Source organism: Gavialis gangeticus, unplaced genomic scaffold (assembly GCF_001723915.1).
Source record: "Gavialis gangeticus isolate Ggan-Ray unplaced genomic scaffold, GavGan_comp1, whole genome shotgun sequence".
In the NCBI taxonomy this organism is placed as follows: domain Eukaryota; kingdom Metazoa; phylum Chordata; order Crocodylia; family Gavialidae; genus Gavialis; species Gavialis gangeticus.
In genome coordinates this window covers 6,708,989-6,736,051 of record NW_017729019.1, presented here as the reverse complement: position 1 = coordinate 6,736,051, position 27,063 = coordinate 6,708,989, and the positions used below count along the sequence as shown (strand labels likewise).

Sequence of the window (27,063 nt, the reverse complement as noted above, 5' to 3'; positions counted from 1 at the left end):
GGTTTTCTCTGATTTAAGAAAATCCCCAATTTTCAGTTAAAAAAGTAACCCCAAATCCACATTTTTCCATGATTAAAATGAAATGCCACTGTGTGTGTGTGTGTGTGTGTGTGTGTGTGTGTGTAAATATATATAAATGGTGTTTCATTTAAATTATGGGAAAATGTGGATTTGGGGTTACTTTTTTTAACCAAAAATTGAGGATTTTTTTTTTAGATAGAGAAATCCAGGATCCCTGGTGAGCAGAGTGCTTACTGGGCCCTTGAACTCCAAGCCTCTATAGCCCATAGTCTATGCAATGCGGTGTGTCTACGGTAGATGGCAAGCAGCTGTTGCAAGCACTGGGAGCTGGCAGAGTTGGAAAACAGCTTCATGGTGGGAAGGTTGAGTGGCTGTGAAGGTGGGGTGAGGTGGAGTGTGACCAGACAGCTCACAACATTTGGAGAGAGCCGTTAATGATGTCCTGCTTTTCTTTACAAACCTCAAGCAACCATTAAACTTTGGGTCAAGTGGTTTGCCCGGTGGGAGTTGATGGCACTGAGTGTGATTGCTTTTCCAGTTGTAAAAAAAAAAAAAAAAAAAAGGGGAGCTCCCCAACATTGTGTGGTTGTATTGCTCTCTCTCTTCAAAAGCATCTTCTCGCGGTCGGCGTGGTCCTTAGAGCTTTCACTGCCGGAATCGGGTTGTCGCCTGAGAACCTTGACTTTCATTTCAAGGATAGTTCCTGGCCCTTGTGGTCATGGAGGAAAGCATGAGAAAGCAGCTCCCTGGGTGATCCAACACCTGGAAGCAAATCTAAAGAATCCCAGCCACATTATTTTCCAAAATTTCATCCTTTTTAAAGTCAGTTTCATGATTGTTAAGGGGGCCTGCCTCTTGATTGTGTGCTGATGCCTTCATGCATGAAGAGGGAGCAATTTGGTGAAATGGCTTTTATTTTAGATAATGGAAAATGGCTAAAAGGAAGAACAAAAATAAGGTTTCCATGAGAGAGCGCATCCTATGTGTATCATCCTGTAACTGGGGGCAACAGCCCTGGGAATAGAACTGGCTGGTTTTGGTCCACTGAGATGAGGGGACATTTTTAAAGCTGCTGTACACATGGTGGTTGCAGTTCCAGAGTTAAATGTACCCAGTAGTGTCTTGGTAGTGCTCCACCAGACTCAACTCAACGCATGAAGACCTCCAACATGCTGCTAAGAATTCAAAGTAGCAGAGTCCAGCTGCCATTTCACACCCTGTGTTTTATCATTAGAGTTGCCATGTGGAGTATTTTGGGCCCAGTTCTGCCTCAAAGATGTGCTTCTGGCTCCCCATGCTACCATCGAGAGCTGCAAACGTGGTTTGGATTTGACCCCCTGACTGCATTACAGGTTCTCCCACAAGCTGTGCGGTGTCTGTGCAGCGAGTTGACTGGAGCCAGACCTGTACAAAGGGCTCTTCTTTCAACACTGTGCATGTGAGCCTTCGGAGCCACTGGAATATGGTTGTGAAGAAGCTCCAGATGCAAATGTTGGCTGTAAACGTGATCGATCCATTCCTCACGGTCCAACTGTGCTCCAGCCTGCGGCCCTGCAGAACTCCATGCACAAGCCTGAGTCCTTGCGCTCTTGCCTTTTTGGGCTCCAGCTGCTTGCTCCATCAGCGATGGAGGGCGTAGGACACAGCCAAGCTGTTGCAGGTCTCTCCAGGAGACGGCAGTGGAGCCCAAACGTGCTCTGGGCTTCTCCCAGGATTGAGGTGCTTGTGATAAGCCTCCGCCCTGCGAAGGTGGCAGCTAACAGGTGTTAGCTCGGTGCCCCAGCAGACGCATGGGGCAGGTATGCATGGAATCTGCTGAATGAGTTCTTACTTGACAGCCTGACGTCTCTGCACTGATGAGGCGCACGGACTGCTTGCAAACCTGGCAGAGGACAAACCTCCAGAGAAGCCAAGCGGAGCTGCAGCCGCCTCTGCCATGGGTGGACGGCCTGCTCCAAGGGGGGTTCTGCCTCCCTGAGTTGCCAGCTAGGCTAGACCTCCCCCCGCCCTCCAGTTCCATTCCCTTTGCACGCACGAGGGGACAGAGGGGAGGATTCAGCCCCCGGTGAGGAAATGGCTGCATGGTTCTCAATGATTCCAGCTGCACACAAACAAACAATGCCCCAGTGCTGGGCTTCCGGGGCCAGAGACGCTTCCTTCTCTTGGACCGAGTACAGGGCCACGTTCTGCCAAGGAGCACAAAGCAGGCAGGAGAGCGGGGCCAGCGGCTGGGGCTGGCTCTCTTGCTGCACCCACTGCTCTCCACCGCTTTGTTCTCTCTCTGTTGGGCAGCAGGTTCTGGACAGCGCCTACAACATGCATGCATGATTGCTAGTGTACCCAGGGCCATTTCTCACTGGCATACCTGTGCCCAGCAGAGACTTAAGAAAAGGAGTAAGACCAGCCCAGCTGCAGCCTGGCAGATGCTGTAAGGAGCCTGTCCTCTAAGTTATTCTCGCATCTCCTGGGTTTGCTCTGACATACAGACCCCCTGGATTGGCATTTCCCAGTTTGTCCAGTACAAGCAGGTAAACAGGAGTTGGCCCAGCCCTTTGCTTTAAAACGAATGGAGGAGAAAGCCCATTTTTGATTGCCTGCAGCGTCCTCTGGAGAAGCTGGTGCTGGTCACTCAGGGGTTGACCAAGTGTGGATGGGCCCTCGGTCTGATCTGGAGTGGCAGTTTCACTCCTTTCTTCCTAGATTAATGATCCCAGACAATGCACTGTGAAATCTCCCTTCCATGGGGCCAGGACTGTACATGCTGTCTTTGAATGAACAGGGAAATGCAGAAGCCCAGAGCCACACGTGATCCCAGGAGCAGCTTGTGTCAATGAGTCCTAAATGACCTCCTCTCTCATGCATACCATTTTCAGGCCCTTTGGGCCGTGTACAACCCCACTGAACTCCAGTGGGTCACTGTGGCCAGTGCAAGGGGCGAAGTCAGGAAACAGTTTGCACCTTAGTCTGAATTCAGTTATGTTTGCAAATGGAGGAGTCAGAGGCTTAGTGGGACTGAGTGGACTTGGGTTCAAATCCCGGCTGTGCTACTGATTTGTTGGCTAACACTGGGCAAATCCTTTCTTCTCTATGACTTGATTTCCCCATATGTAAAATGGGCATAATCACACCGACCTTTCAACAGTGCTGCGGGATCTCAGGATGGAAATGAGCCAGATGATGATAGTCTTTTCATGCCCGTCAGCCAGCAAGCTACGCCATGCTGTTCTGTGGGGTTCCTGACAAGGAGCGTGCTGTGCTGGACGTGTGATTGTCAGTCAGGCCTGTGTGTTCGCTGTCCCGGCCTCTGCAAGTTGCTGGAGGATTCTGCTGGCTCTTCTGTGTCCAGCTCGGTGCGGATGGTTGCAAGGAGGTTCTGTCTGGAGACGCACTCCCTTCCAGTGAGAACTGGGACAGGATATTAGTGGGGCATTGGGTAGGTGGGGCCCTCTGGAAGGCTCCCTTCCAAGAGCAAGGTGAAGGCTAGGAGCGGATTCCTGCGCATGGGGGCGAGAGCCTGCCATGCAGGTGAGTCAGATGTTTGGCAGCTTCCCGGGAGGAGAGGCAGAGGCTGCTTTCGGCTTGCAAGTCTAGGGCAGGTGACAATTAACAAGGAATGTTCCTGAAAGGTGACTTTTGTCTCTGTAGGAAGGGGAAGTGCAGGGTTAGAGCCCAGGAAAGAGAGCAAAGGCGTCGGATTAGCCCAGCTCCATCAGGCACAGACCTGGGGGGGATGGCCAACAAAGCCCCGCAGTGTGCAGAGGCCAGGCTGCAATTGGCACCGGTGGCTCCATCATTGATCAGCGGGTGCCTGGAGGGACGTGTAATTGAGTTACAAAGAGGCCTGCTGTGACGGCAGAGGGAAGGCAAGTGGCCAGGATGCCAGCAGGCACCGGGTAATTCGCTTCCACTCCAGCAGTCTCTGGGACCGGGGCGCCACAGGCAGCTTGATCCCAGCCCCAGCTCTGGCTCTCAGGTGCCGCAGCTATAAAAATAGCACCCAGTAGAGACCGTGACCCCGGGAATGGAGTCGCTGCCTGCGCTGGGACTACGATTGGACCTTGGGCACTGCATGGAGGGGTTCGAGCGAGCCCCTGATCCCAAGATCGAGACCTGAGGTCATGTCTTTCCTAGCCAGGCCTTTCAAATCTGCCAGCACTACACAGACAGTGACGATCTCAGGGCATTTTATAAAAGAAGAGGGGTTGCCTGTGCCTGTCTGTAGCCAAAATGTGTTTTCTCCACTGTTCTGCTGCATGTTAGCTGCCTGCTCCCTTCCACGCCAGGCATGGCCGCTTGTCAGTAGCAATACACTGTGAAGTGTTTGGGGATGAAAGGTGAGGGAACAGTGAGAAGCCCTAGCACAACACATGAAATGCCACCCGGATGCATGCGAATGAGGAGGCTAAATATACGTGCTGAGGGCACGGCGATGACAATGAGTGCAAGCCTCCAGCGTGCTGAGATTTCACGAGAGCCTTCGTGTCTGAGCTTATTTACACTTTGCTTAGGTTTGTATTTTCCGCTGTTTCGTAGCTGTTGTCTTTTTATTAAGGGAAAACCTATTTTTATTAAATCCATCCCCAAAACAGGCCCCTGAGCCAGATGCTGGGTAGGAGAATCATTCAGGTGTTTGTTCAAGACCAGTTTAGGACTGGTTCCTTGTTAGGATGCTGGGACTATGGAGGGCTTTTGGTGGAAGATTGTAAGGTTTAGACAGAGTTCATCCTCTCTGCCGCAGCCTTGATGGTGGTTACTGAAAGGCTGCCGGGTGTGTGTGGGGGGGGGTGAGAATTTGTTCTAGACATCTACGCTTTTAAGGACATAAAACATTGCAGCTCTGGGGTCACAACTGTCTGGTGACAGCCTTAGTGTGAATATTTCATGAGAGTTCTTGCTCTGTTCACGAGATCTCTCTTCAGGGATTTCGGCTGGTTTTGGAAACATGTCGCCTTCCAACAAACTGCTGTCTAATGCTTAAAGCCAGGGCTGGCTTCCAGGACTCCTGGGTTCTCTGAGCCTTCTCTGTCTCCATCACTGCAAGATTTGAAGTACAGGTTACACAAGCACTCGGACGAGATGGCTCAGGCAGCAGTGAACTAGATGCGACCCTCTGAGGTCCTGCCAGCCCTGCTTTTCTGTGATTCTGGTCTCAAAAAAGACTCAGATAAAAGGCAAACCACTGGCCTGACCCGGAACAGTTGTTCCTGGCCCCTGCAGAGGGTCTGCTGAGAGTCACCGTGTACATCTCAAACCCGGGGAAGCAGCATGGTGCATTGCACAGGGCATCAGAGCGGGAGTGAAAAGACCTGCCTTCCTCCTGCAGCTCTGCTGCTGCCTGACCGTGTGCCTGAAACAGCGGCTACTCCTTTTCAGGCCTCCATCTCTCCAACTGAGGTAGGGACTCTTCTCCATCTCTGGGAAGCGCTTGGAGATTCATGGATGGAAGCAGGTCAGGTGCTGCTACTGGACTGATCCCCAAGCAGAGAGAACTGGGGAGGGCCTGGGAGTCCCAACCCCCTCCCCACCTCCAAGGAAACTGGGGTTGCTTCTGTGTTGAAGCTTTTCTGCTCTTGCCCTCTCCCTCTTCACCTTGCCCCCGCAGCCCTGCCTCTCTCCTGCAGCGCCTTCCACATCGGAGGAGGAGCAGAGACACAGGCTGGTTCTCACCTGGGAGCCACCCGGGCCCGCTTTGTGCAATGGCAGGATTGGATCCAGTCACAGAGGGGCTCGTTAGCTGCCTCTGATCCGCCAGAGCCAGATGTGCTCAGGGCGTTTGCCTTGGCAAAGGGGCCGCTGAATGGGAAAGGAGAGGGCTGGGGGATGAGAGGGGAGGGAAGAACTGAAGCCAGGATATTTCAGCAATGCACACATCAGCGGCGGCTGCGAAGGTCAGAGCCTGGGCACCGTGCTGGGGGCTGGGGATGAATGTGGGAGGCTGGGCTTTCGGCCTGATGGGATTGGGGCTTCTGGATTACACCTAGGGAAAAGCAAATATTGCGTGCTTGCTCTCTCTCAGTGACTCCGTTTGCGGGGTGGTAGGGGGGTTGCCTGCCTGCTGTGACTTGTGGGGCAGTGGGGTTTGGATCAGGGATCAGGCAGCTGCTTATACTTCTGGGCTGGGCATAACCTTGTTGGTGGGACCCATGGCTGCTGGGCCAGGCTAGCACCAGGTGCACTAGTAAAGGGGTTGGTTTCCCAGGTCCCCTCTCCACTTAATTCATCCCCTTCTCCCCCCACCCCCACCGTGGCTGCCTGGCGCAGCATTGTGCACCCACCCCCTCTCTTACACACACGCACAGAGTTGCACACGACACGCTGCCGGGCTTGGCACATGCGTGCACAACGCCACGTGTGCAATTGTTTTCACACACAGAGCGCATCGGCCTCTGCCTTGGCAGAGCTGTGCGTCCTAGCGACAGGGCTTACTTGCTTTGAGGTTAATTATTCAAAATCTTCCCGAGGCAGGGCATAACCCGGCTTGCTCCCCTTCCCCCACAGAGCCAGAAGGTGCTAGGACAGAAACCCAGCGGAAGCCCCTGTCCCATCCCAAAATGTGTGTGCTGGTGCGGGGGTGTTTAGTGGGGTGGGAGCCTCGCCTCCACCCAGCTATTCCTCCCGGGGTTACCTAAACCTTTCAGGCATCCACTGGCATCCTCCTTCTTTAAAGTACAGATACCTTAGTGATCTCTCCTCCTGAACAAGCAGCTGCAAGGAGGGATGGGGGGAAGCCCAGGGACTCCATAGGTGATCTTAGGTGATTCAACCCTTCTTCACTGCAGTGTCCTCTTTTTGGGGCTGATACGTGACCCCAGGTGAGAGTAATTTGGGGGCTGCGAGGTCCTGGGCAGAAAGGCACAGCAGTCAGATCTGAGTCCCCCCCTGGACTTTGTGTCTACATGAAAACCGCTTTTGTTGGTAGACCGGATGGGCGGTGGTGCCCTTCCCTCCCGGATCCCGTGGCCAGCGCCGTGGACATGTCTCTTTAAAGCTTCTGGCCTTTCAGCCCCTCGTCCTCCTTGGTCTGCTGAGCTCCTTCCAAGTCCAAAGCTGCTTCTTTCTGGCTCCGTGCCCTCCTTTCTGCTTTTTCTGGAAGAAGGAGGAGTGGGGGCGTGCGATGGGGGGAGCAGCATGGAGTGTTTTGCTTGTGGAACAGAGGCCTCATTTACAGTGACCGCTGGCACCCGGCAAGGTCCAGTGGCCTGGCACGTGGTCAGACTGGGTTCTGGTCCCAGCTGCTGCCTTCAGGCCAGTCGCTTCTCCCTTGGGTTTGTCTGTGAAGGGGTGATCGTGACACTTCTCCCTTGATGCAAAGCGGGATCTTGGGTGCAAAAAGGCTGGAGATGTTTTGCTGCTGTACTGACAAGCCCAAGTGTCCTTGCTCAGGTCAAGATGTCTGTGGCCATCAGCTGGGAGTGCTGTTTCCGTACGCACCAACTCTCCAGTGAGAGGGAAATGTAGGAGCTGGTGCTAGCTCTGCTGTCGGGCTCTGAGGAGATGGAGCCAAATCCTGTGGCTAGATTTTAACTGGGGTCAGCTAATGTTACGGCCATTAATAACCTGCAGGCTGAGAGCTACAGGCACTCGGTGATCAAAGAGCTCCGTCTCTTCTCTGAGTACTATGAGTTGATAACAACGGGGGTAAGGAGATCTCTGGCTGTGGGGCTAAGCCGGCAGGGTGGAGGGAATGTCTTTCCTGCCCCCACACAGCATTGCTCAATAGTCAAGCAGGTGCTGGGAGGGAGCCTGCCTTCTGGCAGGACGGAGAGCCAAAATGACTGTCACGGAGAATCAGATAGAGGTGAGTCAAGCTGGTGGTGCTGGAGCAGGAAAGGGAAGCAACCTCATGGTGGAGACCCTATCCTGAGCCTCGAGAGAGTCGGCTCTGGGCTCTAATGTGACCTCCCTTTGTGGCGGTGGGCAGGTAGCGGCCATCCTTGCGTGCGCCACTGGTCCAGGCCTTCAAAGCCCTTTGTCTGTGATATGCCCTCCGTGAGATGCCTCTGCGTTGCATCTGTGCCGTGCCCAGAGCAGAGGAGCCCCAGCCCAGCAGCTGCTCTGGGGGCACAGAGGAAAGGGTGAGTGGGGTTTGGCTCTGTGGGATGTGGAGGGTTCAAGTCTCCCTGCAGCCGGGCTTTGCCCTGCAGGTTTTACTGGCCCCTGCTGTGTGAGACAGGAGACAGGCATTAAATCTTTCGGCGTCGCCAAGGCAGACGGTGCCTGGCTGGGAGAAGGTCTCCACCCTTTGTTGCTCCGTCTCAGGGGGCCTCTTGTGCAGACAGCTTCCCCCCGTGGGTTGGCATGGGCTGGCTGTGTCCAGAGCGCTCGGGTAACCTTCCCCGCCCTTCCGGCTGCATTTACATCCAGCCCTTCTTTGTCCTCTCGCCTTTCCTGCGGTGGGGTTTGCAGCTAGGCTCCGGGCCAGGGGCTGCGCTGACACATGAAAGTGGGATGTGCGGGATGCTGCTCTGCTTCCAGCTGGAGGGGCGTGTGGGTCCAGGGATGACAGGAGCCGTGTTCGGGTCCATGGCTGGGAGTGGGATAACAGAATCCAGCTGCTGCGTCGCCTGCCAGAATCGCCTTTGATTGCTTGGAGTCCTTCCACGCTCATCCAGGGAGGGATGGAAAGCCCCGGCCCAGCCAGGCAGCGCATGCACCCTTCGCCCACGCAGCTCTGCCATGCCCTGCTGTCTGGAGCAATGCTCCTCCAGTCCCGGCTCCACCCTGCCACCTTCCAGCCCTGCCGGGGCTGCCCTGCATCCTCCTTAAATCCAGTCCCTGTGCATTCCCAGCTTGACCGGCCAGTCCTTTCCGAGCTTCGTTCCCACCTGGCCTGCTTGGCTGATGCACTGTAGCCCCATCCTCACTACCCCAGTCTTAAGGCCCCCTCAGCAGCTCTGCCGATGCCCCTCCATCCTGGCCCTCAGCCCCCATCGCTGGAGTTTGAGGCCTTTCCCAGGCAGCCACCTGGAAACAAACAGTGCCAAAGCACAGTAGTGACAGCTGCGGTGCAGCCGGCCCTCCAGCAGAGATGAAGAGGATACCACCGGTGCCCTGATGCTGGGTGTGGAGGGACACTGGGAGCTCTGTCGCATGGCACTAGGGTGGCTGGACTTGTTGCGGGGGACAGCCACGAGGCGTGCAGCCCTGGGAGGCTCTGATGAGGCTGCACAGCACCAAATAGGAAACTTGAGTCATATTCTGGGTTTTGCTGAGCACCGGGGACTGAGTTTTCTGAAGAGCAGCCCACGTCGGCCTTCGCCGGCAAGGAGCAGAGCAGACACTGCTAGTGCCTGCTCTATGTCTGCGGAGACTTCTCCTCAGGTGTCTTCAGCCCGTGTTGCTGAGGGGTGAATTTGCCCCTCGTGCCATCCGTGATGGCCTTGGAGGTCCAGGGGGGCTGGCATCGCACTATGCTGGAGGGAGCAGGGAGGCTGGAGGCGCTGTCTTTTTCCGATTAGCTGCTTAGCAGTGATGCAGCTAATATGGAGCTGCCATCATTATGCTTCAGGGTAAACGCATCTTTGAGGAGTGTGAGGGGATTACTACAGTATTCCCCACTCTAGGCAGGCAGCCCTGGTGGAGGAAGAGGCCGAAGCTGTATGGTTTGCTTCACAGCCCCGAAGAGGTCATTTTGCTATTATATATGAACCTTTCATTGCAGGGATGCTCACAGAGTCCCCTCAGGAAGGGTGCACGTGGCACCAGGGAAGAGCCAGCTCCATCCAGGCCTGGTGAAGGGCTCCTACCAGGCTCCGAGGCTGGGCTGGTGCTGCTTCTTTAAGGCCAGGCTGGGCCTGTGCAGGGCACTGGAGCCAGCCCAGAGCTGTTGACCGGGTGGCGGAGCCAAGACGTGCGGTGAGATAAGGTCCTGGTGTGGATCTGGGCGCCGCTTTGCTTGGCTCCTTTGTCCACTCGGACCAGACTTGCCAGCGGGAGCGGGGCCATGGAGGGAGGGCAGAGGCAGAGCGGAGCAGGACGAGGGAGCTGGAGGGCAGGTGGAGAGAGGCTGCAGGGCTGAGCCCCTAGGGAAACCTGGCAGCAGCAGGGGAGGGTGCCCCATGCTTGGAAGTCCAGCCCTTTGTGCCCACTGCAGGTGCCCCACGGGGCAGGGAAGGATGTGTACCGGGGTTTTGTCGGTGAGCAAATGCCCCATGAAACCCTCCGCCTCCTTCCTTGGGAGTCGGGTGACACAGGCACCTGCTTTTGCTCCTGTTGGTGACCCTCCCAACGTACCCCGAGGCCCCCCCCGCTGGTCCAGGGGGAGCAAACCTTGCCACTTAAGCTCACCAGATACCCGGCAGTTGCTGCCCTGGCTTCTGTTCCCATCCCTGGAGGGGACCCCAGTGCAGGGGGTTGGGAATTAGCTTTCCCTCCCTGGGAGGCCATGGCATTACTCAGGTAGCCTGGAGGAGAGCCCACAGTCACCTCAGCACTGTGGCAGGTTGGGATGGAGCCAGCAGCAGGCTGTGGTTGGGAGCAAAGACAAGGTGGGGTGGCCTTTAAAGGAACACGAGCTGCAGCAAGCCCTGGGCAAGATGCCTGCCAGGGCAGGCCTGCAGTGTTCTGGCTTAGAAGGGGTTAAGGCCTCTGGCAGCGAAGGTGGCTGTTAATGATTGATAACAATGACAATCTCCCTGGGGTATGAAGGAAAACATATATTCCAGCGTGCTGAAAGCCACTAGGGCCTGGTTCGGGGTCTGGCAAGGAGCTGCAGCACCAAGGAGTGCATGGGGTCTGCAGGGGGGTCAGGACGCGACCTCGCTGGGTGACAAGCGTGTGCAGCTCAGCCCATCTCCCATTGTCTGCGGCGGGGACAGCGTCACTGCTCTGAGTGGGGCCAGCCGACGCTTTCCTGGTGCAGAGCCGTGCCTGGGGCAGGGGCTCTGGCCTGCATCTCTCCCCTCCTGCTTCACTGGGGGCAGGAAGGGCAGATGATACAGCCCAATGGGGCTCAGCGGCATTAACCCACGCTGTGAATCTAGAGAGGGGAGCGGCCGCAGCTAGGCAGAGCGATGCTGGGTTCTGCCTAGACCTGCCGGCTGCATCTGGGTGTTTGTTCCCGGGATGCTGGGGCCTGAGCTCTGTGCTGGATGCTGTGAAACCTGCACTGAGGAGCAGCCTCCCGTCCAGGAGCAGCCGCTTGCAAGCATCCCTCTGGTTCCCAGCACGGTTCCCTCCCAGCTCCGGTGAAGGCTCTGCCTTGGCTGGTGAGTGCTTTTTCTCTTTTTACGGCTCCTTGGGTGAGCACAGGAGACAGACTTCTCCGCTCACTGGAAGCTGCTAATGGTGGGCAGGGGGAGAGGTCCAATCCCCAGGATTAGTGCCAGCACGCCAGATGTGCTGCTGGATGTCTGGGGCCAACAGGACGGTGTTTCTTTGACAGGATCTCCTCCTTCAGGGCGTCTGTGTGCGGAGACTATCCTAAGGGTTATGAAACAACCAAGCCCATTAGCAGGACCTGTGCTGAAGCCCGGTGCAGCCTCATGCAGAGGGTGAATTTTGCCCTCCCAGCTGGGGCACTGACAAAGCTGCTGTCTTGCTCTGAAGTGACAGCAAATTCTTGTCCTCAGCGGGGTCATGGGTTCCAGGCGCCTGTGTGAGGACTGATGGAGGAAGGTACCAGCTCTGGGGCACATCCAGAGAGCGAGTCTTATCCTGACATTGCTCTGGTTTTTAACAGCAGTGGTGAGCATCAGATACTGTAGTTCTCTCTCTGCAGCTCATAGATGCTCTTGGTCTTGCTCTTTTACAATGCTAGGTTCCTTCATCAGCCTGAGGACCCTAAGGGGTCCCTTGCCAATGGGGCTGTGCTGAACGGATTTCACTGATGCCTGCAATCCAGGAGCCGCTCAGAGCAGCTTGAACTTTTACAGACCAACCTCTGCTGCCCAAGGTGGGGCTGAATGCTGAGTTACCTGAGATTCCCTGGTGATTCCCCTGGGTCAAAAGAGGTTGTGCAGGGAGCTTGTAGGGACATATGGAAGGCCAGGAGAGTCTGTTGCAGTGGGAGCAAAGGCTAGAGACCCTGGTTTGGTGTATAGCAAGCCCATAGCATGGGAAGAGATTCCACCACCCTTCCTGCCTCCTGCTCCTGTTTTGGAACGGGCCCGGTGTAGCGTGGACTAAAGCTGCCTGGAGTCCCTGAGACAGGTCCGTGCTGTGCTTCTGGTACAGGTTTGAATGGGGTGGCCTTGCAGCTGATGGAACTATTTTTAATGGTGCAGAGACCCCCTTAGTCATGAGATGGACCACATCCTTTTCCTCTCTGATAAGCCCAGCTGTTGGATGGTGGGGCAGCTGCAGTGGGGGCTGTGCCCTAGTCTGGGAAGGACTGGGGGCCTAAAGGGGTGCAGAGGTCCCTGGAGAGGGACAGAGCCATGGAGTTCAGCCTGGGAGCATCTTCTGCATGCAGCATGAGGCAGGCAGTGCAGGAGGGGGCTGTGCCCAGGGACTGCATGTCCGCTTGCCAGTGTGCAGAGTGATGTGGGTTGCAACTACTTCACCCAGCCCCTATCAGCAGCCTCTGGGGCTGAGATCCTGTGGTCTCTGCTACCAGCAGTGATGCTCTTTGCTCTCAGGATCATCTCCAGCTCTCTGGGAGAACTGCCTGTGGAGATCATGCTTGGATGGCCTGGCGTGGCATTGCAGTGGGCCTCTTGTTCTTCCCCTCCAGGGATACCACAGGGACAGTGTGCCTGCTGGGTTTCAGCCTGCTTCTCCCAACAAGTCCCCTCACTTGACCCGGGAGCTGGGAGGTCAGAGCTGTTTGCACTGGACAATTGAAAGTGGAAGGGAAATGGGTCTTTTTGCACTGAGGTGGTTTCTGTCCTGCTCGTGGCAAGCAGAAAGACCTGAATAACCACAGCGCTGAGCAGACCACTAAGAAGCTGGTTCCTGTTGGTGAGAGCTGTGGGCTCCTTTGCCCACAAACACAGCCTCCCAAGCCATAGCCAGGCTTGCACTGCCATACTGTGCTGCAGAGGTACTGTGGGACGATGTGGTGATGACAGCAGTGATGCTGCAATGCCAGACCCATCATGAGGCCTACAGGCTGCACCAGTCATACGTTCCCCCCTCCAGCTGCTTGTTGCTGCCCAGTAAGACCCAGCTGAATGGGAGCTGCTCTGTGGTGCCTACCAGGGAGGGAAGGTGGTAACCTCAGTCCACTGAGATCTCTCACACCTGAGATCCTTAGCCAAAGCCAGCTAGGGGATTCTCTCTGCCTCCCACATGGCAACAGCCTTCTCAAGCTGCAGTGGAGCCAGGGCTGCCAGGGAGATGCAGCATAAGTGCCCAGTGCTCCCGGCTGGCTCCTTCCTGCCTGCTGCAGAGCTGGGAAGCAGTGAGGCCTGCTCCTTTCGTGGTCTTTGCTGTGCCAGGAGCGCTCTGTTCCCTGGACAGGCCTGTGCTCCTCAGCTAATGCAGGGGCAGCCTGGGCTACCTGCTGCTGGTGAGGAGGTGGCTCCCCGGAGTGGGCACTGCCCTGCTGGCATCCCAGGGCCGGATCTGCACCCCCCCCTCCAGCTCTCTCCTGACTGCCATCCAGCTGGGAGAAGGGAGCTCTTGGTCTGTAAGTAAGCGCCTCCCCTTGCTGCACCACTTGCCCCCGGGGGTGGATGTGCGGCTGGGATGCAGTGTAGTGGGCTGGTTGTGAGCAGCCTGCGGGGTGCCAAGGGGAAGGATGAGCCCTCCAAGTGGCAGGAGCACCAGGAGCGCCTGTTCCATTCTGGGGGGGCTCTGGGGCCTAGTTTCATGCTGCCTTCTGGAGACTTTGCCCCACACCCGTTCCAGGTGGAAGTGGGCATTGGGCACCAGGCCACTTCCCTGCGACTCCACCCTTCTAGGCAGCCATCAGAATCCAACCCTGACTTTCCACCTCCGCTGTTATCAGGCTGGAGGGAGGTGCCGCGACTGTGCAGATTTCATCATCGCGCTGGTTCCTGACAGTGCCAGGGAAGTCCTGGCTTGGACCAGCCTCCTCCCCAGAGCTCCAAGTGCTCCTCTGTGCAGGTCTCTGGGGAGGGGGTCAGGCCTGTGTAGCATACATCACCCAACCAACCCGGCCCCCCCAAGTGGTCCAGCAGCTTTTTTTCGTAATGAGATCTTTGCTCTTTGGGGTTGCTGGGTTGCAGGCGGTGATTAATGCTGGCTGGAGAGCTCTGTTCATCACGTAGGTATGAGTAATTAGCAGGTGGCGGATTCTTAACCCAGGTCCTCCCTTGCCTTTCACCCCGGTGGCAAGGTCAGGAGCATCAGCAGGGCGGAGGCCCTTGGCACTCCACAGGTAATGGGGGTCATCCTTTCTGGAGTAGGCCTGGCAGCTCCCCAGGCAGCAGGGATTGGAGCAGGCGCTCTCTTTCCCCCTTTACCTTCTGCTGTTTAATCCCAGCAGATGGAGGTGTTTAAAATTTCCCTGGAATCTGTCAGCACCCAGGCCCGTGCCTGCCAGTCTGCGAGCCACGTGGCAAAGCAGCTTGGCTTTCTCTTGCTTGTTGCCTCCGGGCCGTCTTAGTCCCTTGCGTCTACCCCTTACAGGGCCGTGCATGCTCTGGTCACTGACCTGCTCCCTCCAGCTCTGTCGCGTAGGCTTTGGGATACAAGGCGGTGTTGACATGAGGTGTCTTTCTTCCTCCGGCATCTGAAGCAAGCCAGTGTTGCCCCCCATAGCTATGCCTGTGTACGCTGTCTGCGGAGTGATGGCCTCTGGAGATGAGCGTCCAGTGGCAGATGACAGAAGAAGGAGCAATGGTCTCAAGTTGCAGCAAGAGAAGTTGAGGTTGGATGTTAGGAAAAACCTTCTCACTAGCATATGTAAACGACTGGGATGGTTTACCTAGAAAGGTGCTGGATTTTCCATCCTTGGAGGTTTTTAAGACCTGGCTAGACAAAGCCTTGGCTGGAATGATCTCGCTGGGGATGGTCCTGCTTTGAGCAGGGGGTTGCACTAGATGCAACTTCCTGAGGTCTGTTTTAGCCCTCTGTGATCCAGTTTAAAGGGACTGGACACAGCAGGAGACTAGGATGCAAAACTAGCAAATTCCCCCTTGACCAACCCTGCTGTGCACGCCAAAAAGGCGGCAGCGCAGGGAGCCGGAAGGGTGGGGAGCCTGTGTCAGCTGTCAGGCATCTCCTTTGCCAAGCAGAGTGGTTGTACGGTGGTGATGGGGGCTGGGGGTTTGAGTCATGTCCTCTGATAAGCTGCTGTCACTTGGCAGCGCTGGCTGATAAAGAGCGAGCCACGCAGGGAGCAATAAATGCTGGTTGGGGAAGAAACCGAAGAGCAAGGCGAAGGGGAAAAAAAAATCAGACAACTATTTATTATTGTTTGGGGGAAAGAATAAATCCGTGCAGAGCTTCATGTCTCCCCGTCGCCTCCCAGCTCACCACTGATTGATGCCTCTCCAGACAAAGCCTCCCCTTTGTGCTCAGGCCAGTTCATCAGGGCGCCGACGTGGTGTGGAGGAGAAAATGTTTTCTTTCTCCTCTCCCTCCGGCAGCGGGCAGAGCGGCAGCCAGCCGCACGGTTATCTGCCTCCGACCTGCTGGCTCAAGCTGGGCCTCTTTGTCTGACAGGCTGGGAGAGGTTGCAGCACAGATGCTTCCTGCATTGGTACCAGGCAGAGGGAGGGCGCCGCAGCCTCGTGCTCCTCTTTTCGAGGGTGATCTGTGCCTGCTTTATGCTGGCAGAGAGGAGGCTTATCGGCGCTTACGGCCTGATCCGCGGAGGTGTTTGAATGAATGGGAGCTTTGGGCCCTCGACGCCTAAGAAGGTCGTACCCTTAAAATCTTCTGTAGCACCTATCGCCCACACACTTCTCGCTTCCTAGGAGAGGAGGGGGTATTAATAAAGCACAAGGCTGAGGGTCAGCAGGTTTGCTTAGTCCCATCTCTGCAGCTCAGTTGGTGCTGGATGGGACACATCGCTGCCCACTGTGCTGGTTTGCCACGTTAGTCTGAAGTCAGGGCGGGCTGGCACCTCTGAGACTGGCTCAGAGAGGCACGAGCTCTTGTAGGCACCAGCCTGCTTCCTTAGATCTCTGCCTTCATTTCCGAATCTGCAAAGCCAGGTGCATGTCGCTCCCCAGCTCTGCTGCCTTGGAGAGCCAGGGTTGCAGCAAGGGCTGGGTGATCTCCAGTGAGCACAGCTGGCCAGCACCTTTGAGGCTCTCAGTTCGGTTTGCAGCCAGCTGGAGTTGTCAGTGCAATCCAGGGGGATCTCTTGGAGGCCCCCCAGGCTGAGGCTGGACCAGCCTGGCACTGATCAGCTGGCAAAATCTGACAAGGCAGCAGCCTGTGGCTCCAAGGCATGCAGGAGTGCAGCAACTGCTTCTAGGGAGCTAGTGGCTAACCCCATAAGCTGGACAAGACAGGGTGAGCTAGTGGGTAGGACGTGGGACTCTCGAGTCGGAGGCCTTGCTGGCCTGCTGTGTAATCTCGGCTGAGTGGCATCAATGTCCTATGCTTTGTGCTTTCCCCTTCTGTAAAAGAGGGGTCAGATCATTGTGCTCAGCTCTGTGCAAACACCACACCAGCTGGCAGTGCCAATCAGGAATCAGCAAGTGCCCTGCAAAATCCAGCCCTGCCCCCTTAGGTCTTCGGCTAGGTAATTCCCCACCCCCCGCCCTTGTTGCACTCCAGAAAATCATCCAAGCCTCTTTGCTAGCCAGAGGCCAGGGTCTAAGCAGGGACAGAAAGCCGCCCCCCAAGCTCCCACGCGACTTAGCTTGATGGATGTCCTCGCCTCCAACACCGAACGTGCTGCAGTAAATTGCTGCCTCAGAGCAAAGCGCTTCCAAACGCTCCGGCAAAGCCTTAATCGGAGAAGAGTGATATGGATTTGGGGGGAGGGGGAGAGGTGAAGGAAGGGGTAGGAAAACAAAGCAGAGAGCCAAAGCACAAGCTTGGCTTGGACACCAGCCACGCCATCCCCCTGGGTTTAGAGCAGCCTGGATCCTTGCCCCTGAGCTGCGCCAGAGCACACATGCACAATCTCCAGGCAAATCCTTTTATTTATCGCTTTGGAGGAGGTTAGGGTGAGTCCTTGGCCAAAGCTGGGCTCCATGATGATGACCATGATCCCTCAGCCCCGCTGTTCCCATTGCAACAGGGTTTGGGAGCGCTCTAGCAATCTCTGCACTCGTCTCAGGGCTCTGGGAGGGGACAGGACACTGCCCTGTACAATCTTCAATGGGGCTTTGGTGGGGCAAGGATGGACTTCCCCTAAGGAATTTCCCAGGTGAAGGTGTTGCTGGGGTGCCGGAGGGCTCCAGGTTGTTCCTTAGCAAGAGCCTAGCGTGGGAGTGGCTGGGCCTTCATCTGAGCCCTGAGGAGTGGGTCGGCGCCGTGGTAGTTTTGGGGCGAGCTCTGTGTTCCCTTGGCTCAGACCTCGAGGATGTGTTGCGCTTGCCTCCTCCCCCCGCCGTGCCTCCCCTTCCAATCTGGTCTGCATTTAGAGCTCAGCAGGCTCAGAGCGCTGCCGCGGCTTCGTGGAGAGGCCCAGGCGGGACTCGGGCCTGTTTGATTTTTCTTTCCCCCCCGCTCGTGAGGGCCCCACCAGTCTGCCTGTTATCTCAGGCCGGCAGGAATCCCAGACGCTCCGATGAGGGCAGGGGCTGGGGAGGGATGGTTTCCATTAGCCTGTTCCTACCGCGTGCCGGGGATGTCAGCAGGGACCATTACCTGCAGCCAGCAGCGGAGTTTGCGTTGGCTGTGATTTGCAAAGGGCTTTTCTTACGGAGCACAGACCCCAGGGGGACCTGGCTGCACCCTTGTGGGGCAACAGAGCCAGATGGCCCCAAGCAGGGGCTTGCATTGCTCATCAGCTCCAGCTGGCCCACTGGATCTTCCCCTGCCTTCCCAATTGCCCCCCAGCCTTCCTTCACCTCCTTCAGGGCCATTCATCCCTTTCCAGTTGTCACCGGCAGGCTGGCAAGCACCCAGCAGGGCCGGTGCGAGTGCCATGAGCTGATGTGCTCTAGTTCCAGCTGGGCCGAGTCTTGCCCTTGGTCACTATCTGCTTGTCAAAAGCCCCTCGCCCTCCCAGGCTTGGGAACATGAGGAGCTAGGACCTGCTGGGGCTTGGGGTGGGGGTCTGGGTGGAGAGAGGGGGACTCCCCTTTGCCAGAGCCCCTCAGCCTGCTTTGTAGAGACCTCTTTTTTTCCTGTCCCAACCCATAGGAAAGTGCCGTCTCCAGGGTCCCATGCAGCAGCCTGGCATAGGACACATGGGCCTCTTTGTCAAGCTGCGCAGAAAAGCCAGCTGTGCTATGGGCATCCTAACCCCTGTGCCCATGTTGGAGTTGGGGTTTGCATCCTCCTGGCGATAGCATCCTCCAGGGGGAAGGTGGCAGCTAAATGCGATTTCCTCGTTAGCCATTGGAAAATCAGCAGGACTGTCTCATTCTAGGAAGCCTGATTTTTATGGTCAGGCACCTGCATGCCCCTGTGCCTGTGCCACACCAGTGGGATTATGATCATTTCCATTACGGCAGATCTTGGGAGCCCTTATGAGCTACTTGCCACTCAGCTGTGCTCTGTGCTGTGCCTGCAAAGTGGCAGAGGTTGTGACGTTCCCCACAAGGAGAGCCCATGGCCTCTGCCGGTGCCTAGGAAAGAGTGGTTGGCTCCCTTATGCGTGGCGACTGCATGGGTGAAAGTACAGGGTTACATTTCCCAGGGGAGCGCCTGTGGTGGGGTCCACGTGGCTCTTTGACCTGCCCGGTGCAGGGATGTCTCCCCCACCATCCTTTGGGGGCTGTGGGGCTGCGTCGTTGCACACTGGGTGTCCACATGCCACCAGCTCTGCCCGTGTCACGAAGGAGGGCCGGGTGCTCCTGATGGCTGAGAGGCAGGAAGCAGTGGGGAGGCTCAGGTGAGCAGGGAGGACCGTGGCAGGGATCCAGAGAGGAAGGTGGCAGCACACTCGGGCCTTGTTAGATGCCCAGCTGGCACCCAGCCATGGCTTTGTGCAGGAGGTTTCAGCCACGCCTCCGCGCGGAGGTGAGCAGGAGGCGGCCGCGGTCCTGCCAGGCACTCCCTGCTCGTTGCCTAAAAGCCCTGTGCATGCGGAGGCAGGGACGGGCCGGTTCACAAACAAGATCCAGGAAAACAAGAGTTTGCAGGAACTTGGGGGTGGCTCCGGGCCAAGGAAATCAAACCGCTCCCCAGCCACCCGCAGGGGGTGTGTCGTGTCAGCGCACACACGGCTGAGCCCATGAATATTGCATGGGGTGCCGAGAGGCAGGCCTGCCCAAGGTATCCTGCTACGTCTCTGGGGATCTGCAGCAGGGCGGTGCCCGGCTGGCTGTGTCTGCTACCCCAGCATGCAGCGTAATTCTTACTCTGCCTGCTCCCCTCTCTCCAACTCTCCCTACGCAGGGCCTGGAGGCATATGGACCCTACCCGCAGCCCTGGATACTTGTTCACTGTGCCCTGTGGCCTTGGTATTACCCACTTCAGCCGCTGCCTGGGAACTGTCTGTGATTTAAACTTTCGGCTCTATTCGCCTGCCTGCACACGGGTGTCTCCAGCCTTTCCTGGATTACCAACCTCTCTGCACTGAGATGCATCCTCCATACACAGGCAGGGGACCGTCTTTTTGGCTGCCTCAGGGGCTGCAGGAAATATTGCAAGTAGCCTGCAAGAGGTGACTGCATGGTGCCATGATCGACTTCTCTGCGTGTGGTGAGAGGTAGCTCATGGTATAGGATCTGAGGGAGGAGTGAGGAGCCACTGGCATCCAGCGTGACATGCAGGCAGGGAGTCACCCCTGGAAAATCACGGGTTGCCCTTGGCTCTGAGTGTGGCTGAGCGCTGGGCTCGGAGGTGTAGACAGTCTGTCGGAGAACTCCACTCATCTTTAAGGGGACCTCTATCTAGCAAACACCCCTCTAAGTACCCAGAGACTAACTTCCTGAGGTTCAGAAAACCAGTCCTCATTTTCCATCCAAACATCCTTCCAGTGAGAAACAGTGTTTTGTTGAAAACATTGTTTTTATACAAAAAAGAGAGAAAAAAAAATCTTTGAAAAATCCGCCCCTTGTCCAACATCTTTTGGTTCAGATTTTCTGAGGTTTCATACGTGGAAAAATCACTTTGATGGCCTGTTTTTTTCTTTCAGGCTTTTCCCTGAGCCCTGGGAAATTTTGAAATTTTATTTTTTATTTTCAATTTCATTTTCATTCATTTTCCCTGCAGAAGGATTGATTGAGGCAGCCTTTTCTGCCCACATGCATTTTAGTAGGCAGCTGTATGCTCACGCCAGCGGCTCTGAACTGTTGAACTGTGTTGCTTGATTTGCGGTAGAAAGCTGTGCGCACCCCCACACATTGGTTTAATGCCCATGAAATGGGCTGGACTGTGTGCAGAGAGTGGAGTTTCTTTTCCGATGAGAAATTTTGGTTTGGATCCAGATCTGAACTTTCCTGGGCCTCGTGGTTTCATCTGCTGCAGGCAGGGGATGGGGTAGCTGTGCTCTGGGCTGGAAGAATTACCACTTCTTCATGGGGTTCCCTCTCAGCGTGTTGTTACAGAGGCGTTGGCACTGACACCGAGTGTCTGTGCGGCTGCACACCCACACGTGCTCGTTTCCGCATGGCAGTTCAAGTGCAGATGCTTTGTCCTGAGTGGGGATTTAATGTGTTCTGGCATAAGCCCTGCTTTGACACCGTGGATGCGCATCCAGACGTAGAGTGACTGTGCCCTCAGGCCGTGTGTCTTTGCTTGTGGAGTTTAGCTATTTCAGACAGCGTGTATTTATGGATGACTATGCACAGCAGGGGTCTAGATGGGCCAGGAGTGTTCGCTATACCAAGGGGACTGTACATCAGGGTGCTGGCACTGAGGCCAGAGCCACAGAAAAGAGGTAGCTTTTGGACATAGCTGCTATATTGTACCTCTGTCAGGGACAGCCAGTCCTCCAGCTGGTCAGACGATGGATTAGCTGGCCTTCGGGGTCCCTTCCAGCCCTACAGTTCTCATGGGAAGCTGAGGATGGCTTTAAAAAAACTTGGGAAGGCTGAGACTAGGTCTGCCTTCCTCTTGCAGGGCTGGTGTGTTAATGGTTGAGAGCGAGCGCGGGACCTCTTTTCGCCTCTCCCAGGCCACCCAGGTCAGAGCTTATGGTTGCCCGGTGCTACCTGGAGGCCACCTTTCTCATGTGGGATGTTGAACCCCCCTGTGCAGAGCAGCCTGCCCTGCTCCTTGCATTGCTGCAGGCTGCGGGCAGGGCCAAGGCATTCCCATCTGGGGGCGGGGACACGACAAGGATGTTATGGTTTAGTAATTGTAACGGCCGACGCTAGGCACTTCCTGGGAGCCTCCGTGTGCTTGGCAGTGCTTCTGTGCCCAGCAAAGCTGACTTGGCAATGGGCAGCTCCAGTTGTGCTGTCGGGCGGAGGAGAAGGCACGTTTCAGCCTGCTCTCTGGGAGGTGAGGGCCGTGAAGCTATGGGGTGTGGGCCTGGGTCTGTTCTTGGGTGGGGGGCTTGGAGCAAATGCTGGCTGGTAACACGGGGTTCAGCAGCCAGCCCAGATACCATGGTACTGGGGCATTGCACTCTGGGAGGATGAGGCAGCCCAGCCTGGGTCAATGGGTCCCTTAGAGACCGAAGTCCTGAGTGCTCTTCCCCGCTCTGGTGATAGCGGGGGGTTGTCCTGGTGCTCGGCTCCAAAGTTTCCCCATGTTGCCATTTTGCAGACCCCGGGTGTGCTACGCAGAGCTGAGAGGCCCTGTGGGGTGAAGGACTCTGTCCAGCAGGCTGGTAAGGTGTTTTCTTTCAGTTTGGAGCAGAGATGGGTTTGCTTTAAGGCACTGCGCTGGGATCCAGGAGATCTTGATTCAATTCCTGCCCGTCCAGAGCTGAGGGCTAACTCTCTTGATCTCTTCCTGCCTTCAGGTCGTTTGTCTTGGTGCTCTGTCACCTATTGTCTCATCTCTTGGGAGGGTAAGCTCTGTGGGACAGAGTGAGGCTCTCTCACCATGTACATGCAGCACCTAGCACCAACAGGGCCGGGGGCATCAGAGAGCTGCTATGATACAAAGCATTACACTGTGAAAAGATGCAAGACTGGCCTCAACAGCATGGTGCAGGGAGCAGAAAGCTGCCCCCAAGGGACAAACCTTGCCCCCGGGAGGAAGGTGGGCAAGGGCTGTGCCCATCACAGGCCTGGGGAGTTCTGTGCCGTGCTGCCCCTTCCCTGCCTGGCTCTGATGGATGGGAGCAGCTTTGCTGCCTGGTCTTTCGCTTCAGCTCTCCTGCTGGCGGCACGTGATTTAGGGAGAGCAGGAGCACAGCTCAGAGCTGTCTGCACCTCTGGTCCAGAAACCTTGCTGAGAACCAAGGAGGATGCAGAGGCAATAATTCCTCCTTTGACCTCTGTGATGTTCTCTCCATCCGTCTGCCCTCGTAGCTGGGCACAGCTCTGCTGTGGCTGACTGAGAAATGTGTTACTTTCTCCTGGCCGGCAGTTTGCAGCGTGGCACAGGGCAAAACAGCCTGACTTCACCCAGTCCCCCCTGCTTTGCGTTACCCCTTGGTCTTGTGCCCCCCTTTCCCGCTGATCTGTAGCAGTTACTTCATGAGGATGTGCTCAGTACCCAAACTCCCCACTGAGCTACCCTATATGTTGGGTGCAGACCTAGGAGTACCTGGCTCATCCTGGATCTGCCCCTGGCATGATGGGTGGCCTGGATAAGTCACCCCATCCCTCTGCCCTGGGTGAAATAGAGCCAACTGTGTGTCCCGTTGTCAGTAGTATTTCCTTTGCCTAAATGACTTGGAGAAGTCCAGGCAGAGGCAGCAAGGTGGGTAAGTTGCTGGGGTCCAGCACCCTTGGCCATGGGAGGAGAGAGGAGAGTGCCCCTCAGAAGTGTAGGTGGGCCGCTGCAGTGCAGATAAAGATGTGCTGGAATAGGGAGTTTCCTGTAAAACAGTTCCCTGATGGTAAATGCTGGTTCATCAGGACTGAAATGTTTTGCAGTTCAAGGATGCCATTATTGGTTGAAACGAGAAAGCAAGAACAGCCCTCTGGAGCAGGTACTAGCCTATGGTTCAGGGTGTGCCTGTGCCCCTGCTGGGACCTGAACCCAGTGGTTCCTGGCTAGAGGGTCTTGGCCCTCTGCCCAGGGTCAGACGGATGCCACATTTGGGGTCAGGAAGGAATTTTACCCTATGGTCAGATTGGTACAGACTGGAGTGCAGGGGAGGGGGAGGTGTTGCTTTCTTCTCTAGTGGGGATACGGCCCCTCTGCCTTGGATCTCCTGAGCGTATAATAACAGCAGTAGCAGGACGCTGGCCACAGTGGTCCCCCTGCTTTACCTGTGGCAGGTTTAGGTGCTCTGCCTTGTGGCTGTGTGACCAGGCTGCCCGGCATTTGGGTAGGGATACTCCTGCTTTTGGCAGGGGGTTGGACTAGATGGTCTCTAGAGGTCCCTTCCAGCCTGACTTCCCCATGTTTCTGAGATACCTGCTCAGGCCTCGTCCCTGTGTCCTTTTCAGGCCTAGTGAGGGTCCTACCTGCCACGTGGGTGCCTGTTCTGGAGGGGGTCTGGGTCTGGCAGTGAGACTGGCAGTGGGAGTAACCTATATGAATGCTGCTTAACAGGAACCCCCTCTCCACCACTTCTAGGTGGGGGGGGTATGCCTGATCTTACACAAGAGCTCTGTATGGGGCCGTTGGAGGTTACAACACAGGTTATTTGCTCTTGACTTCTCCATGGGATGGTGCCAGGCGCAGAGCGAGCTGGTTCCTGCTACTACTCACTGAAGCTAAGTTCAGAAAGGGATGTCAAGCACTGAGGATCCCTCCTGTCTCCTGTTCTTGACCTGCAGCACACGCTTTAGTTTTTGAGGAGTGAAGTGTTGGACCTAGTGAAAAACTTTGGGCTTGGTGTAGAGGATCTGGCTGGCAGTAATGGCCTTTCAGACGCAGGGCATCAGAAGGGATGGCCTCATACTTCCTTTGTACGTTGAGCTATTCAACGCTGTGAACCCATCTGACATCAAGGTGTTCAGCTGGATTGGTGCTGGAAGGGAGGTCCCCTAAATTGTTCCCGTCCCCATATTTCACAGGCCCCTGCTTGCTGCCACTCTCCCTGCACCTGCGCTGCTAGAGACAGTTCCCTGAAAGCAACAAGCGTCGCTGCCTTCTACATGAAGGTGTTCGGAGATGCACGTCAGAGGCCATTTGTAACGAAAAGCAACAGCTTTATTGACCCAGTTAGCTTACAAACAGCGCTACTTGTTCCTACACCCTGCAGATAGAGCTCTTTCAGATTAGCTGCTTGCCTATCAGCAAAGGATGGTAGCAGAGCAAGGCAAAGCGTTCAAACCGCAGCACTATCCATGCTGCCATAGGCAGGGCCAAGCGGGAGGGATGACCACAGGGTCACCTTGATCTTTTCTGCCCTTATCATCCAGTATCTCCTGGCTTAGCACATGTCTAACAGTGCCTTGGACATTGTTGTGTAGCTCCCCATCTATCTCTGTGGGATGCTGCTTCCATCTTAAGGATTTGTGGAAGTAGTTCCTGGGAGGAACGATGTCCTGGCCTCAGCCGAGCTGATGGGTGGGCCGCTTGTGACGTCATTTGTGCAGTGGTGACCCCAGAGCTACCGGGCAGTACTGTGCCAAGGGGGCCCTAGCATGGCCATGTGTGCTGCCGGGATCCAGGCACGCTGTATGATATAAGCCAGCTGGCATTCAGATCTCTGCTTCCTTGTTTGGAGGTTTCTTGCAAATGTCAGTGCCACGTTCCCTCCCTCCGACTTATTGTAATAACACTCTCAGTGGATTTCAGTTCGCTGTACCCCTTTGCCAGGCACGTTTCACAGCTTCAGCCTCACACCCTGCCTTCAGTGTGTCCCCTCCTCAGTCGGGGGCTACAATGCACTTTGCAAATCCTGAAGCCTTTCAGGGGACCAGCAAAGTGCTATTGCTACAGGGTCCCACAGTGGAGAAAGCCAGGTCCTCAGCCTGCCTAGCCCCTTGCTACCTCAACCCTTCCCAGAGCTGGCCAGTTCCTGGTTCCCCATCCTTCCCTCCTGCCAATAGACTCCCCCTTGCTCCCTGCTGTGATATTAGTGGGCTTCAGCCTAACAAGAAGCGAGGGGAGCTGACTGCAGGCAGGAGCAGAACAGCTCTGAAAACAAGTTGCTACTCCAAAGAGTCATAAGGGGGTGGGATCAGTCAGCTGGAGCCTGTGATGCGACCCAGGTTAGCAGCAAACGGCTGCTTCTCGGCAGGGCGTCCGTCTGCCCATCGGCCCTGGTCCTGGCAGGGCTTTCTAGCCCCTGCCCCACGCTTCTGCCCTTGTCAAGTTCTCGATGTTTCCAGTGTGGGATGAGACCTGGGCAGGGCTCAGGGGAGCCGAGTGTCTCTTCCTCGACGGCGCGGGGACCTTTCTTCTTCACCGTCCACCGGCCTTGTTCCCGAATCGCTCCGGTCAGGCCTCAGTGTCTTCCCTGGCTGGCTGCACCTGACACGTGAGGGTGGCGCGTGTCGGCGTCTCTCCCCTTCACCTTTCTCTCCTTGGGGAACTGGGCTGGGGAGCTGGGTTGGGTTTTTTTTTTATCTCCTCGTTACGCTCCGAGCTTGGCAGCTGCCGCACGCGAGTGCTGTTCAGCTTGAACGATGAGCCCGGACTAGGCTAGAACAGACCCCGATGCCTAGAGTGAGCTGCTGTGTTTCTCCTGCCTGCCATAAAGAAAGCAGAAAGGGAGCGCCAGAAGGAAGAGAAAACAAATGCTACCAGCGCCGAACTGGAGGGAATCGAGACCAGTTGGAAAGCTGATTAGCTCGCCCTGCCCGCGTCCGGGCTAGGGCCGGCTTGTCCCCCCGGGATGCGTTGCCCGGTGCTGTAGAAGACCCCGCTGGAATTGCAGGAAGACTTACCTGTCTCCCAGCTCTCCTGGAGGGATGGTTGCAGCTGGGGCTCACAGCTGAGCTCGGGAAGGGACCCGGCACGATGCTCAAGTTCCGGGCAGACCGTCGGGTCAGGTAGGACTCCCCCGGTGAGAGCAGGGGAAGGGGAGAGAGGGCAGGCCTGGCTCCGCTGGCCTGGGGGGCTCAGTGCCTGCGCGTATGAGGAAGTGCATGGGGGAACTTCAGTTCGGTCAGTGACTGCTGCATTGCAGTGCTTCAGGAGGAGATGCTTAACTCAGGAGTTCTTGGAGCCGGGTCAGGCAAGGCGAGGCTAGGAGGGGAATGATTTAAGGAGGATCCTGGGAAGTTACCTGCCCTTCCCTGCCTGGGCCTGGGTGGGGTTGGTGTTGCAGGGGGCAAGGAGGCTGTTGGGTGAGTGTCAGTGGGCACCGCAGAAGCTGCACAGGGCTGGCCTGGGGTTGGGGGGGCCTTGCCTGGAGATAAAGAGCAGCTGCTGGATGAGTGAGCTGTCTGAACAGAGGCTGTGCTCAGACTCAGCGCCCTGGGGAGGGTCCCTGGCTGTGGGCATCAGTCCTGGCAGGACTGGGACAGTCAGCATGGATAAGGAGTCCCTCGACTTTCCCCACCTGCAGGCTGCTCTAGCAACAGCCCAGTAGCATTTCTGTTGAAACAGCGCGGCCCTGGCCCCCTCTCCCTCAGCGTGGGGTGAGAGGTCATCCCTTCTCTGTGCGTGTCTAATCCCCTGGCCATGCGCTCAGAGCCCTTGGCTGTGCCCCCTCCTCTGAAAAACTTGGGTGCAACAAGCGCTGTCCCCTCTGCCATCTTAAACCAGGCAAGGAGCAGGAAGAAAGGGCTCGGTGTCTTTCTGAGTTTCGGTTCCCTTCTTTCTTAAAAGCAGTGCCGCTGGCTCCGTGTAGGGAGCGGGATTTGTCCTTATTTATATCTGGATGCAGGCAAGTGGAAACTTTTAAAGCTGATGACTAGGAAGGGAGTGACCAATGGTGCAGAGTATTGGCTGCAGGGACAGGGCTTTGGACAGCAAGGGGGTGTGCAGGGAGAGCTGCTTTAGCAGGATTCTTGCCAGCAAGCAGAAGACCCACTAGCCCTGACTTTCTCCCAGGTCTTTGGGTGCAATCCGTGTGTGTGGAGGTGGTGGTGG

At 56.3% G+C, this 27,063-nt stretch overlaps 1 protein-coding gene and 1 long non-coding RNA gene across 2 annotated transcripts in view; one reads left to right on the top strand and one right to left on the bottom strand.

Moving 5' to 3' along the window:
• Nucleotides 1-27,063, top strand: part of PLEKHA6 (pleckstrin homology domain containing A6) — a 118,155-nt gene that overhangs the window by 46,086 nt on the left and 45,006 nt on the right. The window lies entirely within an intron of this gene.
• Nucleotides 613-10,581, bottom strand: LOC109295225. The gene is made up of 4 exons (XR_002096697.1): nt 10,316-10,581; nt 6,698-9,594; nt 5,689-5,834; nt 613-3,398 (listed from the first exon to the last, which is right to left on the bottom strand). It is a non-coding gene; the product is annotated as an uncharacterized LOC109295225 (long non-coding RNA).